The sequence below is a fragment of the Malaclemys terrapin genome, chromosome 4 (assembly GCF_027887155.1).
Source record: "Malaclemys terrapin pileata isolate rMalTer1 chromosome 4, rMalTer1.hap1, whole genome shotgun sequence".
Taxonomy (NCBI): domain Eukaryota; kingdom Metazoa; phylum Chordata; order Testudines; family Emydidae; genus Malaclemys; species Malaclemys terrapin.
Window position 1 is genome coordinate 80,979,226 of NC_071508.1, and position 18,653 is coordinate 80,997,878.

The 18,653-nt window shown below is 45.6% G+C and overlaps 1 protein-coding gene across 2 annotated transcripts in view; it reads right to left on the reverse strand.

The window, feature by feature from the left end:
- Positions 1 to 18,653, reverse strand: part of CHRM4 (cholinergic receptor muscarinic 4) — a 40,504-nt gene that overhangs the window by 20,987 nt on the left and 864 nt on the right. The gene's annotated exons all lie outside the window — the stretch shown is intronic.

Here is an 18,653-nt window from a genome sequence, read left to right on the forward strand (position 1 = left end):
CCAGAGCCCTCACCCCCTCCCATACCTCAATCCCCAATTTCGTGAGCATTCATGGCCTGCCATACAATTTCCATACCCAGATGTGGCCCTTAGGCCAAAAAGTTTGCCCACCCCTGGTTTAAACCAAAGCCTGGAGGTTTTACAAAGGAACTAAAACTGCATCTGGAGGGTCCCAGAGAGGGCTGAGGGTTGCCTTGCAGGCAGAGGTCAAATTTCCATTAGAGCAACTACAAAGTGTCCAGACAGGTTGGGAAGCCCAGCTGCAACCCTCCCAGGCTAAAATGGCCAGACAGAAAAGAGATGACCACCAACCGAAGTTCCATAGACCAGATGTTTTTCCATAAAATATTGGAGACCAGGCAAGCTATAGCCAACCTGGAACTTGCTATCAGAGATGAGCTGCAGCAAGGACTTAAGAACTGAAAATTCAGCTCCAGAAGGAAATCAAAGGGTCACAGAACACCATGGAAGGCAGTCACCCCGAACATGCGTCTCTGCAGGTCCCCTGCCAGTTAAGGAGGGGTTTCTTCTTTCCCTCTCCTTCTAGCTCTCAGCTGTGCCCTGGGCAGCTAAGCTACCATCCAGATGTTCAGGGCTTGTACCAGGTTTGGAGAACTCAGTACTGCAAAACTTACCGCCAGAAAAGGGACTATCAGAGTTGGGCCACCAAAGTTGGCTGCTATTTCCCCCTGTCTGTCCCTCCTCCCAGTCATTTATTTGAGCTATAAAGTTGAACTGAGCCAAATAAACTTCCCAGGGAATTTTCCCCTCCAAGATAGTGGGGCTTTTGCATTATTTGAGCTGGGACAGCCCAATCTCTCCCCTTTGGATCTCTCTGGGTTACAAATGGGGTAGAAAACTTTTGTAAGTGTCTGGTCTTACCCAAGTCCCCTGGCTAGCTCAATTTCTCACCCAGGTGAGTTCAATCCTTGAAGGGATTGGGGCAAATATCAGTACTTGGTCCTGCTAGTGAAGGCAGGGGGCTGGATTCGATGACCTTTCAAGGTCCCTTCCAGTTCTAGGAAATAGGATATCTCCATTAATTCAAATTTTTGGCATATCCAGGTACAACCAGCCTTCCAGGATAGTCTGGCAATGGACCGATTTATAGAGGTTAGCTGGACTTGGATTTGCAGCTCAAAATCCATGAAAGGAGGCCAAAGACACCCCAGGAGATTGTGGAATTTGCCACAGAACTTGAATCTTTCCTTGAGGCCACGCACTAGAAGAGCAAGCAGCTACTAGTGAGGATGATGGAAGCTGATTGCCATAACACCTGGAAGTACAGTTAAATGCTGGTACTGAGAGAAAATTGGCTACAAAAAAAATTGCAATAAATCTAAGTCAGGCCAAGACAGACTGTCATACGTGTCTAGTTAAAGCATCTATCCCAGTTCAGGAAGTGGGGGAACACCAAGTTGAAGGAGCAAAGCTTGGCAGAGGTACAAGGATCTGCCCCACAGTTTTTGTTTAGATCTGGGCAGCTAAAGGACAATAACAGGAGTTTGGCTACTGAGGGCATAACAGGATGTGTGATGTGTATAGGGATAGTGGACACTGGCGCAAACATAATAGTTATTAGACCAGATATACTAAAAAGGCTAGGGAACAAGGAATCTAAAACTGAACCATCTGATTGGTCTGAATGGAGACAGTGACTGGGTTAAGGGCACCCATCCAAAGAGTGGGGAAATTGGGTTTGAAGATTGGACCTCTCAAATTCAAGCAAGAAGTCTGGATGGCTGAAATAATGGATAAGCTAATAATTGGCTTGGATTTCATTATAGCTAATAACTGTGGAATCAGTGCTAGGAAAGGTGTCTTACAAATACAGTCTGTGGAAATTCCCTTGAAGATATGGCCCAGGTGAGACAATGGTTTGTAAGCAACTGATATGCAGTGAACGAATTGTCTTGTCCACGGGAGCAGAAATCACTATAACAGCAACCTACTGTGGAAGCTCTCCAGAAAGGGAAAGATGGCAAGTAGTTGAAATCTGTTTTGAGACCAAGAGTCTTGGGGGAATCTTAGCTGAATCAGAAACAGATTCCTGGTCCTTGGCTGAATGTTAGTGACAGGCAACACATAGTAAAAGAAGGGAAACCATTTCAATGGTCTGCAGGGTGCGAGTTTGCATTTTCATAGGTGAAAAAGGCTTTTGTGACTTAATCTGTCTTGGGCTATCCATGTTTCAAAACCCTTTCATACTGGACACAGATGCAGTGCTTCCAGTTAGGGGGACAGGATGTCATCTTGGCTGCCCCCAAATCTAAGAGTACAGCTGTGGAATTTGAGGCTAGAAAAGTTGTTTCAGAGGTGAATCTCCCAGTCAGAGAGAATGGGTAGATTATGCCTCAGACAGCAAATTCCTCAGAAACAATACATTAGAATATAAGAACAGCCATACTGGGTCAGACCAAAGGTCCATCTTGCCCAGTATCCTGTCTTCTGACAGTGGCCAATGCCAAGTGCCCCAGAGGGAATGAACAGAACAGGTAATTATCAAGTGATCCATCCTCTGTCGCCCATTCCCAGCTTCTGGCAAACAGAGGCTAGGGGCACCATCCCTGTCCATCCTGGCTAACAGCCATTGATGGACCTATCCTCCATGAATTGATCTAGTTATTTTTTGAACCCTATTATAGTCTTGACCTTCACAACATCCTCTGGCAAGGAGTTCCACAGGGAGACTGTGCATTGTGTGAAAAAATACTTCCTTTTGTGTTCCTCGGGCTGATTGAAAGGGATCCCTCCCTGGCATTTGACAGGAAGTCCTGGAAGAGAAAAGCCCCAGATTTGGGTGAGAACAAAATTTGTTTGTTGTTGATGTGAAATTATCCTGACAGAAAAACACTGTACATATGTAAATATGTAACCGTGTATTATTTTTAATTTGTTAAATCATTTCTTTTCTTTCTGTTTGGGATGGGTGGTTGTTAGGTGTCACCATTTTAGGCCTCATTGGGATGATAAGCAAAGCTGAGATGGGGGTGGTGTTATGAACTGTGTGAAACCTTGCTATGGGTTGAGTTAAAACCCCATTAAGAGTTCACACCTAACAGTAAACATAAGCCCCCCCCCAACTAAGACAAAAGGCATGTGTGAACCCACCCAGGAGCTCTTGGCTGAGGGGTGTGTGTGTGTGTAGAGAGATCTCACAGAAACTGAGAACAGACGAGAACCGAGAGAGACAGACTGAGGGCTTGGCTACACTTGCGAGTTAGAAGGCATTAAAGCATCCCCGGGCACCCTAGTTCACTACCCGTCCACACTGGCAAGGTACGTAGAGCGCTCTGATTCCAGGGCTAGAGCGCTCCTTATACTCCACTTCGGCGAGAAGATTAGTGCTTGGTGTGCATTGGCTGAAACACCCGGGCGTCAGTGTGAACGAGGTGTTGCATTACTGCGCTCTGATCAGCCTCTGGAAAGGTCCCAAAATCCCCTTAAATCAAGTGGCCACTCTTGTCATTGTTTTGTAATTGCTGCAGGAATGTCGATATGCCATTTGAAAGCTCCCTTTGACAGCCGGCATGCTTATCTGCTCTGAGACAAAGCAACCATTCCTGTGGAATGCTGTGTGTGAGAGAGAGAGAGGTGGGGGGGAGGAGGGGTCTACTGCTGTCTGAATTTACAAGACAGCAAGCTGACATGCTCTCAGCCCCCCAAAGAAACCCGCTTTCTCCCCCCCCGCATACACACAACACACTCCCTGTCACACTCCACCACCCCCCTCCCCATTTGAAAAGCACGTTGCAGCCACTTTCATGCTGGGATAGCTACCACAATGCACTGCTCTCTGTGGCCGTAGCAAGGGCTTCTAATGTGGTCACGCCAGTGCGCTTGCAGCTGTCAGTGTGGACAGATTGCAGCGCTTTCCCTACTGTGCTCTCTGAAGGCTGGTTTAACTCAAAGCGCCCTACATCTGCAAGTGTAGCCATGCCCTGAGAAGCTGAAAGCATAGTGGCTGACCCTGGATGAAACCTGGAAAGAGGTTTATGGGCCAGGGGAGCAGGCTAAAAGAGTGCTCTTCCTGCTGTGAGCAAAAGAAGCTGTTTCCTGCTATTTGATTCCCTCTGCACTCAGGATGTTGTGCATTCCTTGTAAATAAACACAACTGCATTTAAGAAATACCTAATTATCACCAATTTCTGCACCCAGCTGGAACACCCACAGGGCCTCAAACCTTGACTGGTCACTTAAGTGACCAGTCAAGGTTTGAGGCCCTGTGGGTGTTCCAGCTGGGTGCAGAAATTGGTGATAATTAGGTATTGCAATGCATTTGCAAATGGGCAAAAACAGTTACACACACTAGGTTTGCTCCAAACCCTCCTTCTGGCTGTGTTTGTCTTTATGGCTAACTCGGTCACCCTTTATATTAAGGTTTTGTTGTTATACGAATGTGAGAGACATGAGCAGCCTGCATTAGAGATGGTTAACAAGCACATCAGTAGAAGGTATTATAGGTTACAAGCCACTGTTATAAATAATTTATTGCCTTGCTGGAGCATATAATCTATAACAATTGATTAACCAGCTATTAAAACATCTATTATTCATTTATTAAACCTTTGTAAACTATTTATAAATGGAACCTTAATATAAAGTGTGACTTAACTTAAACAGCAACAAATATAAACCTCAGCCTAACCTTTCTTTTGCACTTAACTATTTTCCCAGGAGAACCTCTTCTGTCCCTGACCCTAGTTCCCTCTGCCTCAGATAGAACCTCAAATTCTTTTATACTCCTGGGTTGAAGCTATAGGACCACCTGCTCTAGGGCAGTTCAGCAGAAATAGGTCTGCCCTCTAAGCAGCAGGTTACAGGTTCCTGCCTTGAAGATTTATATTAGACATAGCACAATGAGTAGGGGTAATAGGATGGGGGGAAGGAGGGGGGAGGGCAAGGAAGGATGAGGGTGACAGCAACACGGTCATGTGATAATTTGGATTAGTCATGCTCCCTGTATGGAGCTTCAGTTCCCAGGTGTTTTCAGGAGGAAGTATTTGATATTATAGCTAGAAATGAACCTGGAGGAGAGATTGGAATGAGGAGAGTGAAGTGGCCAGTGGATGATAAATGGGAGGGCATTCCACATGTAGGGGGCGCCATAAACAGACTCATCCCCAGCATGCAGCTGTTGAGCAGAACAAATAACGTCCCCCTCTAAAGACTGAACTGATGGCCTTTAACTGAGCCAACAATGGCAACAAACAGCAATTCTCTTTGAAAACTGTTAGATGACAATGACAGGAGAGATTCCAGAGGACAGAAAAAGGACAAATATTGTGCCAGGGTATGTCTACACTGGAAACTTCAAAGCGCCTCCGCGGGAACGCTCCCGCAGCAGCGCTTTGAAGTGCGAGCGTGCGCGAGCGCTGGGAGAGCTCTCCCAGCACTCCTGGTAATCCACCTCTACGAGGGGATTAGCTCCAAGCGCTGGGAGCCGCGCCTGTCTACACCAGCGTTTAAAGCGCTCAGATTTGCTGCGCTCAGGGGGGTGATTTTTCACTCCCCTGAGCCAGCAAGTTAGAGCGCTATAAAATGTAAGTGTAGACAAGCCCCCAATCTATAAAAAGGGGAACAAGGACAACCCAGGGAATTACAGACCAGTCAGCTTAATTTCAGTACCTGGAAAGAAAATTAAGCAAATAATCAAGCAATCAGTTTGCAAATACCTAGAAGATAATAAGGTGATAAGTAACAGTCAGCTTGGATTTGTCAAAAACAGATCATGTCAAAGCAACCTGATAGCTTTCTTTGACAGGTAACAAGTCTTGTGGATAGGGGAGAAGCAGTAGATGTGGTATATTTTGACTTTAGTAAGGCTTTTGATACTGTCTTGCATGACCTTCTCATAAACAAACTATGGAAATACAACCTAGATGAAGCTACTATAAAGTGGGTGTATAACTGGTTGGAAAACCATTCCCAAAAAGTAGCTATCAGTGGTTCACAGTCAAGCTGGAAGGGCATATCCCATGGGGTCTTGCAGGGATTGGCCATGGGTTCAGTTCTGTTCAATATCTTCATAAATTATGTAGATAATGGCATAGAGAGTACACTTACAAAGTTTGTGAACGATACCAAGCTGGGAGGGGTTGCAAGGACTTTGGAGGATAGGATTAAAATTCAAAATGATCTGGACAAACTAGAGAAATGGTCTGAAGTAAATAGGATGAAATTCAATAAGGACAAATGCAAAGTACTCCACTTACGAAGGAACAATCACTTGCACACATACAAAATTGGAAATGACTGCCTAGGAAGGAGTACTGTGGAAAGGGATCTGGGGGTCATAGTAGATCACAAGCTAAATATGAGTCAACAGTGTAACACTGCTGCAAAATAAAGCAAACATCATTCTGAGTTATATTAGCAGGAGTGTTATAAGCAAGACAGAAGAAGTAATTCTTCCACTTTACTCTGTGCTGATAAAACTTCAACTGGAGTATTGTGACCAGTTCTGGGAGCTACATTTCAGTAAGGTGACCATATGTTCTGTTTTGGCCAGGACAGTCCTTTTTTTAGGCCCTGTCCTGACTGTTTTGACAAAACTGGGCATTTGTCCTGTTTATTCTTGCCAACTGATCATCAGCCCCATACACGGGGCGGGGGAAGGGGAGGCTCAGACCTGCACTGCACAAAGTGGGGGGGGGGGAGATATTGTGGAGGGAGGGGAGTCACGGGCTGGCAGCAGGGGGGCTCAGAGGACCAGCCCCACGTGTAGGGGAGTGAGGAGGTCATGGGTGGGCAGTGGGGGAGCTCAGGCTGTCCCTGGGTGCCAGTGGGGAGGGGGACTTCAGGCTGGCCCTGGCGGGAAGCAGGCAGGTCTCGGACCAGCCCCGTGCACAGGGGGTGAAGCAGGCTGCAGGGAGGAGGGGGATCACGGGAGGCAGGGGACTCAGAGGACCAACCCCGCAGGCAGGCAGCGAGGGGTTTGGACCAGCCCCAGGCACAAGTGGGGAGGGGGATCTCAGGCTGACCCCGGGCAGGAGGCAGGGAGGGCTGAGGCTGGCCCCGCGCATGGGAGGGCAGAGCAGCAGAAAGGGGCTGGGGCCAACCTGAGGGTATCCTGTTTTCCCTTTGGGAAAATATGGTCACCCTACATTTCAGAAAAGATGTGGACAAACTGGAGAACGTCCAGAGAAAAACATCAAAAGTGATTAAAGGTCTAGAAAATATGACCTGTGAGGGAAGATTGAAAATATTGGGTTGTTTAGTCTGGAGAGGAGAAGATGGGGGACGGGGGCTTGCTAACAGTTTTCAAGTATGTAAGTGGCTGCTACAAGGAGGAGGGTGAAAAATTGTTCTCCTTAACCTCTGAGGATAGGACAAAAAGCTATGAGCTTAAGGGCTAGTCTACATTGGCAACACTAAAGCGCTGCTGTGGCAGTGCTTTAATGTGCCTTGTATGGTCGCGGCGCAGCGCTAGGAGACAGCTCTCCCAGCGCTCTAAAAAAGCCACCTCAATGAGGGGTGCAGCTACCAGCACTGGGAGCACGGCTACCAGCGCTGGGACACTGTCTGCACGGGCGCTTTACAGTGCTGCAATTTGCTGCGCTCGGGGGGGCGGGGGGAGTGTGTTTTTTCACACCCCTGTGTGAGAAAGTTGCAGCGGTGTTAATTGCCAGTGTAGACGAGCCCTAAATAAAAGCAAAGGAGGTTAAGATTGGACATTAGAAAATACTTCCTGTCAGGGTGATTAAGCACTGGAACAAATTGCCTAGGGAGGTTTTTAAGAACAGGTGAGACAAACACCTGTCAGGTTAGCCCTGTCTTGAGTGCAGGGGAAGGGACTAGATGACCTGTTGAGGTCCCTTCCAGTCCTACACATCCATGATTCTATGAAACTGGAATCCCTTGGGAAAGCAAATTCCAGAGTCCAGGGCCCATTCCATGATCTCACCCTCAATACCCTGTCACAGCACACAGACATTCCAGTCTAACAGCAGCAACTACTGGCACATCTGATCCCAGCTCTCATGTCCGTGTATATAGCGGGAGATGTGGACTCAGGATGCAAGGACCCAAACAACATAGTGCTTTAGTGGTCATTACCAACTCTTCGAATTCAACGTAGATCAAATAAGCAGGAGCTGTCTCAGAAGCACTTGAGCAACATGATTCTTTATACCTAGCATCAAGAGGCTACAGTCTGCAGCAGCTATAGCTGCTTCCAAGTGGTCCTCAAGGATAGTGTGAGAATTTAGTGAATGCACAAACTTCAAGCCATGAAGAGCAGCTGTTTTTGTGTTGCTTTTGTTAGGACCAGGCAGGCAATTTCTTTCCTTTAACAATATACAAAGCGATATGGGGCTTGGCATCAGAAAACCCAGTTAAGTCTGTAGATGCTGAGCTCGTCTGGATAATTATAACTTTAAAATGGGCCCTGCAACAGTATGCCCATGAATAACATCAATACCTTAAATATCAACTCCCTCCTTTTCTAGAGGGTTATTGCAAAAAAATTGAGCTCTCAGGCTATTCAGCTAGAAAGATTATAGAGTGGGAAATAGCCACTGCAGAAGAATCCCCAAAAGTTTTACAGATTTGAAAAAAAATCACCAAAAGTAATTTCCTGCAAATATGTCACTGTTTCATTCCCCAGTGGCTCCTGCTGGCTACAGCAAGGAGCTCTCCAGCAATGGTCAATGTAGGCACGCTGGCACAGACTCCGGGCATCTCAGCAGCAATAGCTTAATCGGGCTGGGAACCCTATTGCTAGGCAGCATGGACATTAGCACTCCTGCAGTGGTGCACCCTGATAGCAGCTGGCATGGAAGTGTGAAAATAATGAGATGCCAAATTGCCAGCGTGAGTAGAAGCACAAAAGAAAATAGTTGTGAATATTCCCAGCTCCATTACCTAGTAGAATAAAGTTGCTTTTTCTAAAAAGAGATCCTGCTTCCCCCTGACTTATTTTTCCCAGTTTCTCAGCTGTTTGGCAGACTCAAGGGATGGCTGAATGAGACACTTCAGGTCTCCAGTCTTGACCTTTCCAGGATTTAGCAGCTTCTCTCATCTGGAGATCCAACTAGTCCCTTTTATGAGTTAATGTAGCAGTTGTGAAGCTATTTCTTTCTTACTTTATTATTTGCATTATGGTAACGCCAAGAGACCCCAGTCAGGGATCAGGATCTCCCTCTGCTAGGCACTGAACACACATATAACAAAAAGATGGATCCAGAGCTAGATGGTTTCAGGAACTCTCTACACTTGGAAAATGATCTATTGCTAACCAATGGTTGTCAACAACAAGACTTCCCCATTCCCCTCCTCCCCCACAAACTGCTAATAGAGATGGGATCAAATTGTCTTCAGCACCACTCCAGTAATCATGATATACACCATGTCCCTCTAAATCTCAATCATGCTTTCTGTACAGCTACTAAAAATGGATTGGTCCCATCCAGACAGGAGTCAAAACATTCTCATTACCAGTGCAGGGGGCCTAAACAATATCAACACAGGTCATTTTCCAAGTGTGGAGAGATCGTTAAAGTAGAGCAAAATAAGCAAGTGCAAAATTGGCAGTGAGATTCACCTTACCCAGAATAGTACTCCCAAATCTACATTTCACTTTTTTTAAACTATATTTCTATTATTTACTGTTTCAGATAAAATCTTGAAAATGTCCCACAGTGTAGCCAATGCACTAAAATTTTCCTGTGTTTGAAGAGAGCCTAAAACAATACTCCAAGAAATGTGAATTGCTAGGGTCATATCAACGAGCATTAATTCTTGAACCTAAAGATGACATTGTTAACTATTTCACTGGTGAACACTGTTGCAAAACATCAAAACAATGTGTTTATTTTACAAATCTAAACTGCTTCCCACCGACCTCCTGTGCTAAAAGACCCAATGATTCCAAATCCAGATACCAAACCCTTTTCTGACAGCTTCTATTGTGCCGTTAGGCATTGTCAATACAAAACTCTGTTGCAATGTGAAAACTGCAAATGTGGGGATGTCAAATAAATTGAATTTAATATCAATATTGATAACACATAGCCTACTGTTCTGGCTGGATTATTCATTATCATATTTAATTCATTTTTTTAAAAACGTAATTTTGTAATGTACATGAAGGTGCCACAGAATTTCCACTCTCCTGCACCAGAGTGCCACATTATCCAAGGACTTTAACATGGAATTTAGATCCAGTTTGCTGTGGACTACACAGGGGTTTACCTTAAAGTAAAAACTTTCCAGAAGAATTTCTTCACGTCTCCTCTGACCCAAGAACCCCTTAATGACAACTAACAAGGGGGTTACAGGAATGTCCCATGTCTGGTAGGTACGTTCTGTCATCAAAGAATATCATGTGAGAATATCTTAAAGGAAAGCCAGGATCACACACTGGTCAATATCATTATGAAATGTATATACCAATACTTTGTATGGATAGTTTAAAATCTGTTATCAAGGCAGAATTGACAAACAGGTTTTCTATCAGGCAAGGGATGTTTATTCACCTGTCTCTCTGTTGAGATGCAGATTAAGCATTGTAAATTAACACAATGAATATCCATTTACATGTGAAGTCAACGGGGAGATGTGAAATCAATAGAGAAGCAGCACAAAGGAAAATAAGCCCTGGGTTCTTATCCTGACTGAGTAGAGACAATGAACTTTTGAGATATAAGTAAAAGGCAAAGAAGACGCCACTTTATACTGCACCAGGAAGTAAATGAGCAGTACATTTACATTCATGAAAATGAGATCTCAGCCAACCTTGGTTGAAACTCTGCAGAGGATGTTGTGGGGGTGAGGTAAATTTCTTTAGACAGGAGGTTAGCCTGTTAAGGTTAGTCTCCAGAAAGCATGTTATGATTTTGTTTTATATGTAATTTTTAGTTCCATTATTCTTGCTCACTATCTCTTGAAACCTTGGTAATTAACTTATCCTTGTTTTCACTATCAGTATATCTAAGTGCTGTGATATTAAGCAAGGGGCTGATCTTAGTTGAATCATATAAGCTGGTGTTTACATTATTTGCTTGGGGACAGCACACTTGGTATTTCTGTGAGTGTTCAGTGGATAAGGAGCTGGTTCAAAGGGACTCAGGGACTGGGGTATACTTATTGTTAATCTGCAAACAAAGTGATAGCATTTCCCAAAGGAGAGTGCTTGGGTGAGTAACAGGCTGGTGGTGCCAGGGAGCTGACACACAGCTAAGCATAAACAAATGTCCCTCACGCTAGAGACAGGGGGCTAACAACCTGACTCTCAGTCCTTGGTACCCCAAGAACCAACACATCCCATACATAGGATGAAATTCACCCCTGTGCAGAGGACAAGCAAAAAGCCGATGCACCACTTTAGTCTCTCTCAAATGTAAGTCGTGCACAGATCCTTTGCATGGGGCAAATTTCACCCAGACAGATCCTGTGGGAGTCTCTGATCAGTGTGTGGCTGCACAATTTGAAGAGAAGAGTTGAGTCAAGCTGAGCAGAGCAGGAATGGTGTAGGACAGGATGGAGGCACAGAGTATAGGTAAAGAGTGATTATGTTGCTAACAGGACTCTTATTTGCAGGACCTCCATTAGTGACCTCTGGGTTGTCATAGCAATAGGGCTTTGTATCCATAGCAGCACCATTTAGAGGACTTTGACAGTCCAGTCCAGTCAACTTCATCTTCGGTGAGATGAGTGTATGATGAGCCCTCACTCAAGTTCAAGCCTCTGAGCTTCATTAGAGTTCAAGTGGGTGCACTATGCTACCATTACAAGTGTAAACAGCGGCACAAAGTCAAGGCCATTGAATACAAGTTTCTTCATCAGAGGCTCCTCACAGAGAGCAATTCTCCAAAGGCCACTATTTTAAATGAACCAGGATTTTATATTAATATATTTCATAAATTAACACTGTGGCCCATGATCAATTATACTGATGTGACAAACTGAAGGGTGTGTGTGTGAAGGGGGTGTGCACAGATGGTGTCTGGGGGAAAGAGAGGGCTTGTGCACATGATGTTTGGGTGTATCCGTGTGGGCAAGTGAAGACTGTTGCCTGGTTTTGTGTTTGTTACCTTCAGCTATCATTCCTCCCTTCTCAATACAAGAGGCAGAACTCCTGCAGGAGGGAGCAGACCAGGGTAACAGAGATGAGATGTACTGGGGACTCTTGAGGACAGAATGCACTGCTTTATGCACCGACATTAATGTCTGATTATTCCTCCACTCTGCCATGAGCAAAATCATGGCATGGAGCAGCAGCATAGCCTGCTACCACTTGTCACCAAGTTTCTGGCCCACAGTCATGGGAGATGGCCAAGTAGTAATACGCCTATGAAATGCCTAAACCCTGCTTGTAAATTCAGTAAATGAATTACTCTGAACATATGCAGGCTGGCAAGTGCAAATGAGAGGCAGTATGCACAGTAAGTTAATCCAGTAACTAAAGGTTTAAATGGAGTTCATATGAATTAATATGCTCTCATAGGCCAGAAATGCCTGGAATTGGTCAAGAGTGATACTTTGTTGCAACTAATTAATACATTAATTATATAAATAAGCAATAATGCTACAATCGTCCAGCCTACACCTGGTTAGCAACCTGGGCAGAATAGCTTGAGGATTCCTGCTCTTTCTCAACTGGTGGTCTGAACTCCTTGGAAGTTAAACAATTTTAGAGGAACACCAATGAGGTGATTTATGATTCTTCAACCCAGAACAGGGACTGAGGCCCAGATCCTCAAAGGGATTAGGCACCTAACTTCCATTGAAACCAATGGAAGTTAGGTAGGGTGACCAGATAGCAAGTGTGAAAAATCGGGATGGGAGGTGTGTGTGTGTGGGGGGGCAATACGTACCTATATAAGACAAAGCCCCACATATGGGGATTGTCCCTATAAAATTGGGAGTTAGGTGCCTAAACCTTTTGAGGATCTGGGTCTGAGCCCTGAGGTAAGATGTAAAGACTGATTAATTAATGCTTATACAGCACTTTGAATGCACAAAGCTCTATACGACCAGTGAGTATTGCTACAATTTAAGTGCAGACAGGTCTGGATGAAGGAAATGCTTGTTGTATTTGCTAGAAAACTGGGGAAATAGCAGGATTTGTATGTTTTGATTCTAGTTTCTGAGGTGTGAGGAGGTAAGCACAAAGAGCCATAACTAGAGAACTCCCTGACTGGGAAGTCCCTCTATATTATCCTGGTCCTCTCTGGTAACTGTTGAGGACCAGGAACTCTGTAACCACTCTATGGCATCCATGATAGGGACTTTCATTATCATCCATATTTCCATTCTCAGAACTTTCTGAAAAATGCTCCTTTAGATTAACATTGTAGACTTGGTTTCAGAATCTACCCACAATAGTTTCCCGCCCTCCCCACCACACACACACATGATTTTGAGCTATTGGAGAGTGAAGAATGCACTTTTCCAGTATTTCATTATGCTCACCAGGAACTCAAATATGGCTGGATAAAAAAATCCTCTAAGTGTTACATCTAAATCGTCCCTATGGAGGAATCGTGGAGGGAAGGAGATAAACCCTCAGAAGTAAGTAATTTGAAAAAAATCACTTCTGAATGTGCTCAAGAGGTACCTGCTAAGGTTATAGCAGAACCTACCAACACTACACCTAATTTGTGACATCCAATGTTGGAGCTCTCACCTGTTTTGCCCAAGAAGTTACTATTTCCAGGTTGTGTTAAGGAAAATCTGGGGGAGCAAATTAGTGCATGTCACACTGACAGCACAATTCTCCAAAAGGTGCCCCGATTTTCTGATCCTGGGTAAAAGTACCAGTTGGCCATGTGAGAGAAAATCCTGCATGTGGCTAGCTAAACTTAATTTACCCATGTGCAAGCTCAAAATGGCATTTTGTGTGTGGGCATCTGGCAGCATGCATACAAAGACGGCACATTTAAATTATAGCCTACGTTTCTATCTACTCCTGTTACTGATGCTCTCATCTGCTTTCTTTTTAGAGGTGCTGCTTTCCTGTTAACCCAGCCTGGCAGAAAAAATAGCAAGGAGTTGCCAATCCCATTCACTTCAGTGGCCCTGGATCATTACTCCCAAGATCTCCAGACATCTCAGTGAGAGAGGAACTCCAGAGCATAGTTAGCACAATTTCAATGTCAACATGTAGAGGCTCTTTGTATCTTTCCCACATTTTGGGAGGGAAGGGGATAGGGTGTTTGCTATCTTATTAAAAACAAGGAAATTAAACGCAAAAACTCTCTCCCTCAGGTACCTATTTGGGTCCCAACACTGTGTATTACTAGAATCTTGTGAGGACAGGTTTAAACACAAACACACTGCCCCTTCTGCAATGCCCGTAATAAATGAATTATGCCAGTACCAAATCATTTCTGTTAGGCTCTCTTGTATTAAAAACAACATACTAATCTATGGAGGTGGTCATGTGCCTAACATGAGAGAACAAACTATCCCATTGTGATAACCTTTACCCTTCCCCATCCATCCATCCATCCTCCACCCCAATGTTTCCCCCACAACCCACTCATCTAAAATTTACATTGCATTCTCTTTCAGGCATGGACAGTAATTTTCGATGAGTTCTGTAAAGTTCCCATCATGCCTTTGTGCACCATGAAATAATAGTAATAATAATAAATAGAATGCAAAAGTTAAGTGTTTCATAGTAATATTAGCTCACCCACACTGCACATAATACCTTTGATTAATAGTTATGCTAGTAAATGTCACCTGAATCTGTACAGTATGAGCAAGGTAACATTACTAAGGCTTTGATTTAGTAATTGCTTCAAGTAAGTGCTTAGATGCTCTGCTGACCTGTGCCTCATGAGAGCTTTTATTTCTTCACTCCCTGATTTTCTGCATCTAAATGTGTAACCTTAACATTGCTTTAAATGTAAATACATTTGGCCAGAGAAAATTGCCCTACCTTTGCGCGTGGGCTTTCCAGGTAGGCAGAATAAATGTCCTGCAATTTCTACGCTCTGGGAGAGACTATCTAGATTGATGTTAATGGGGAAGGGGAATGGTGGTGATGTTACAAGTCCCGTTTCAGATAGTATATGCCAGAGTGTTTTGTTGGGATAACAGTTGCGCTCTGCCTAGGATGGAGTCCATGCGGCTAGCATATGAACAGCATTCTATTTGAATCTCTAACTAAAGGGCCAGAAGCACCACCCTTCACTTTTAAATATATCTGTCTCATACAACTGGATACATACATGTATGACCCAGTATTGGTTGGTTCCACCATGCCAGAACTGGTATTGTCTGGTTCTGCCAGAAACTGAGACATGGATAGCCAGGCCTAGTGGTTGGTGCAGTGGCAGTCAGCCTAAGAACCAGAGCCAGTGGTCAACGGTGGAATCAGGAGTCAATAGCAGACTCTCAGAACAATAGGGCTGGCAACAAGGCTGGAACAAGCTAAGGCCTGTGGTACCTGTCACCGCTATCAAGCAGGGGAATGTACCAAGCCATGAAGTGTTATTAGGCAGATTGAGTGGCTGTTTCTCCTGTGAGGCTTAAATATCTGCTCTGAGAGTCACCAGACCAACTCCTGACTTGTGGATTGGCTAGAGCCTAGCACAGAAATGATTCATCGCCACATGTGGCTTAATCAGGCTCTAGTTCAGGGATGATTCATCACCTCACAGGTTCTCTGGGAATGGGCATGACTCCACCACGTGGGAATGGGAACTGGCTGGTTCTCTGGAATGGGTGTGTCTCCCATGCAGGAATTGGTATTAGCTGGTTCTCTGGGAATGGATGCCATTAGTTGGTGTTGAGCTAACATGAAGTGTGCCAGTGAAAACAACAACATAGTTTTCCAGCTTTTTGGTAAAAGCACAGGCTGTGACTGCTAGTCCACACTGGAAACCTCTGGCTGGGCGTGCCACTGGTCAGGTTAGGAAGGACAATGAATAACTGAAGAGATTCCTAAACTGAATTGTGGAGAGAGCTGGCTGATGCTGGCTCCTCATTTCCAGCTGCCAAAATTGCAAAAAAACAAAAAAAAAATACAGTATGGTTGCCAACTCTTGCAATTTTATCATGAGTCTTCCAATATCTGGTGTTTTACTTAAATCCCCAGCTCCAGAAAACTATCTAACCAGCCTAGGGTATGTCTATACTACAATAAAACACTGGTGTCTGGCCCATTTCAGCTGAGTCAGGCTAACAGGGCTATACAATTACAGTATAGATGTTCAGGCTCAGGCTGAAGCCCGAGTGGGGAGGGTCCCAGAGCTCAGGTTCCAGCCAGAGCCCCAATGTCTACCCTGCAATTTTATAGCCCCACAGCCCCAGCCAGCTGATGCAGGCCAGCTGTGGGTGTTTTACTCAGTGTAGACGTACCCTTAGATACTTGTATGGCCACTATTACCGCAGTATCCAAGCACTTTACAAGTTCTAATGGACTTATCCTCAGAGCACCACCAGGAAGTACTATTCTCCCCCTTCGGCAGACAGCGAATGGTGGCACAAACAGGCTAAGGCTCAGATCTTCAAAGGTGTTTAGGCTCCGAAGTTCCATTGATTTCAGTGAAAGTTAGGAGTCTAAACACCCTTGTGGAGCTGGGCCTAGGTGACCTGACAAGGTCCCATTGGCAGTCTGTGAAAGTGCAGTGTCTTGAGCCCAGCTCCCCTAACTGTCAGTCTAATGTCCTGATTTTAAACCAGTCTCATGATCTGAGGAGGCCCTGACTCATGACTTTTTTCATTTGGGGTTGGCAATACAGGATTCAGTACTTTCCTAACATCATTTGCCCCAGGGAAGTCACCTGGTCCCCAGTGGGAAGATAGACGCTCTGAACTCTAGTGAAAGCGGGAGGGGAGGTGGGCTCAGCACAGCTGTGAATGGAAAAGGAGATGGGGCTCACACAATGGCGAATGGGAGGGAGACAGCCATACAACAATCTCTCCCTTAAAGTGCCACGAAAAGATTTGAGAATCCTTGAATCATTGGAATGGAAAGAGATCAGCTAGGAGATCACTTTATCTATGCACATCACCTTCTGCTAAATCATTGCTTTTACCCCTCCGGTGTGCCAAGAAGAGTGAGTGGTTCCTTTGCATAAACATGGATTGAAAGGAACCACCTCCCTTCCCTTCGCCTGAGCAGGAGACCCCGCTTGCTAGGTGTATCATCCCCCTGCTAGGAAATCGGCGGGAGCAATTTTCATTTTAAAAGGAGTCTCTTTTGAGACAGTTTCCTGCTGGGAAAGAGTTTTTTTTAGAAATGGAAGCATCATATCAAACAACATCTCCAGAAAGCTGCTGATGTCACAACGCCTACTGGTGCCCATTCTGATGTCACCCACTTCCACAGTTCCAGGTGGGATGCAGTTGAAAGGAACAATACAAGAAATGAATGTCTTGTTTAAAGTGACCGCAAATGAGAATTCCAATCCATTCACACATCATAGTCTAGTCCCACCTTGTCAGTCACCCAACCCCACTGATTTACTCTACACCTTCAGTAAGTAAACCTAAGAAAGGAAGGAATTACCTTGCATGGGCCCAGTGGGTAAAATTGAAGTAATGAGATGAAATTAAGCAAAAGAAACGTGAAGTGAATGGGGACCGGGGAGCCAAACTGAGATCGGTGAAAGAGCGGAATCATCTCCTAAGGAGAGTCATACCAGCCTCTTCGTTCGTGGGGACATTTGAAATTGACAGTCAACGCCCGGGAGAATGGACTTAAAGGAACAATCCGTGCCCTGCAAGGGAGTGGGGAGGACTAGATGGTATCTAATACATATCTCCCGGCTGTCCTCTCTACAGTACTTCAGCGGTAGATTCACGCAGTCCTGCTCTTTAATATCATACCAGTGACACAGAATAAGCATGATCCACACCAGCTCATGATTACACATCCCAGATTGCCCAGTGTCTGTGTGTGTACACACACGCGCGCGCGCGCGTCCTTAAACCCTTGACCAATAACCGCCTAGCCCCTTGTATTTGCTCATCGCTCCCATTCCCTCCTGTTTTGTTGTCTCCATCAGAGTGTCAGCTCTTCCGGACAGCGATCGTATCTGCCTAGTTTGTACCGCGCCCAGCACATTGTAACAAAGGTGTTGCCTACGGCACTTGCTCTCCGGCTTAGGGAACAGGAACGACCCCGGGTTTGCTTGATAATGACACGGCCTCGTGTCCTCCCGACCCTGATTTATGCCCTATGTGCCCCTGAGTCCCTCGCTAACTGTAACGGAGTCAGGGGTGCCGGCTCTACCGCCCAGACTGCTCCTTAGCGGTGCCCGCGGCCAGGCGCCGGGCGAAAGCGGGACTACGCCAAGCCCAGGGCTGAGTAGGCTCTAGTGCTGCAGAGGGGAAGCGTCCCCCTGTCCCCAGAGCTCCCCCGGGGAACCGAGACTTGGTGGGCAGCCAGGTGAGTGCCACGTGCTTTGCTGGGGTGCTGTTAGAAGGGGGGAGTCTCTAGTGGCGATTGCCCGTGAGGCTGCAGGCGGTGGGGAAGGCGAGGGGAACAGTGCCAGCCGCTGGGGCCGAAGTGCGGGGTCCCCTAGGCGAGAACTGCCTCCTGCGCTTGGTACCAGGCTAATATGGCTGTAGACTGGATCCGAATTAGGTGCTACCGATCGTGGCTCTTTCCTGAGAGCCGCTTCCCAGGGCGATCCGAATCTCATTGGCCCGGTGCGGCGCTGCCCCGAGCGGCGGGACCGGCTGGTGGAATC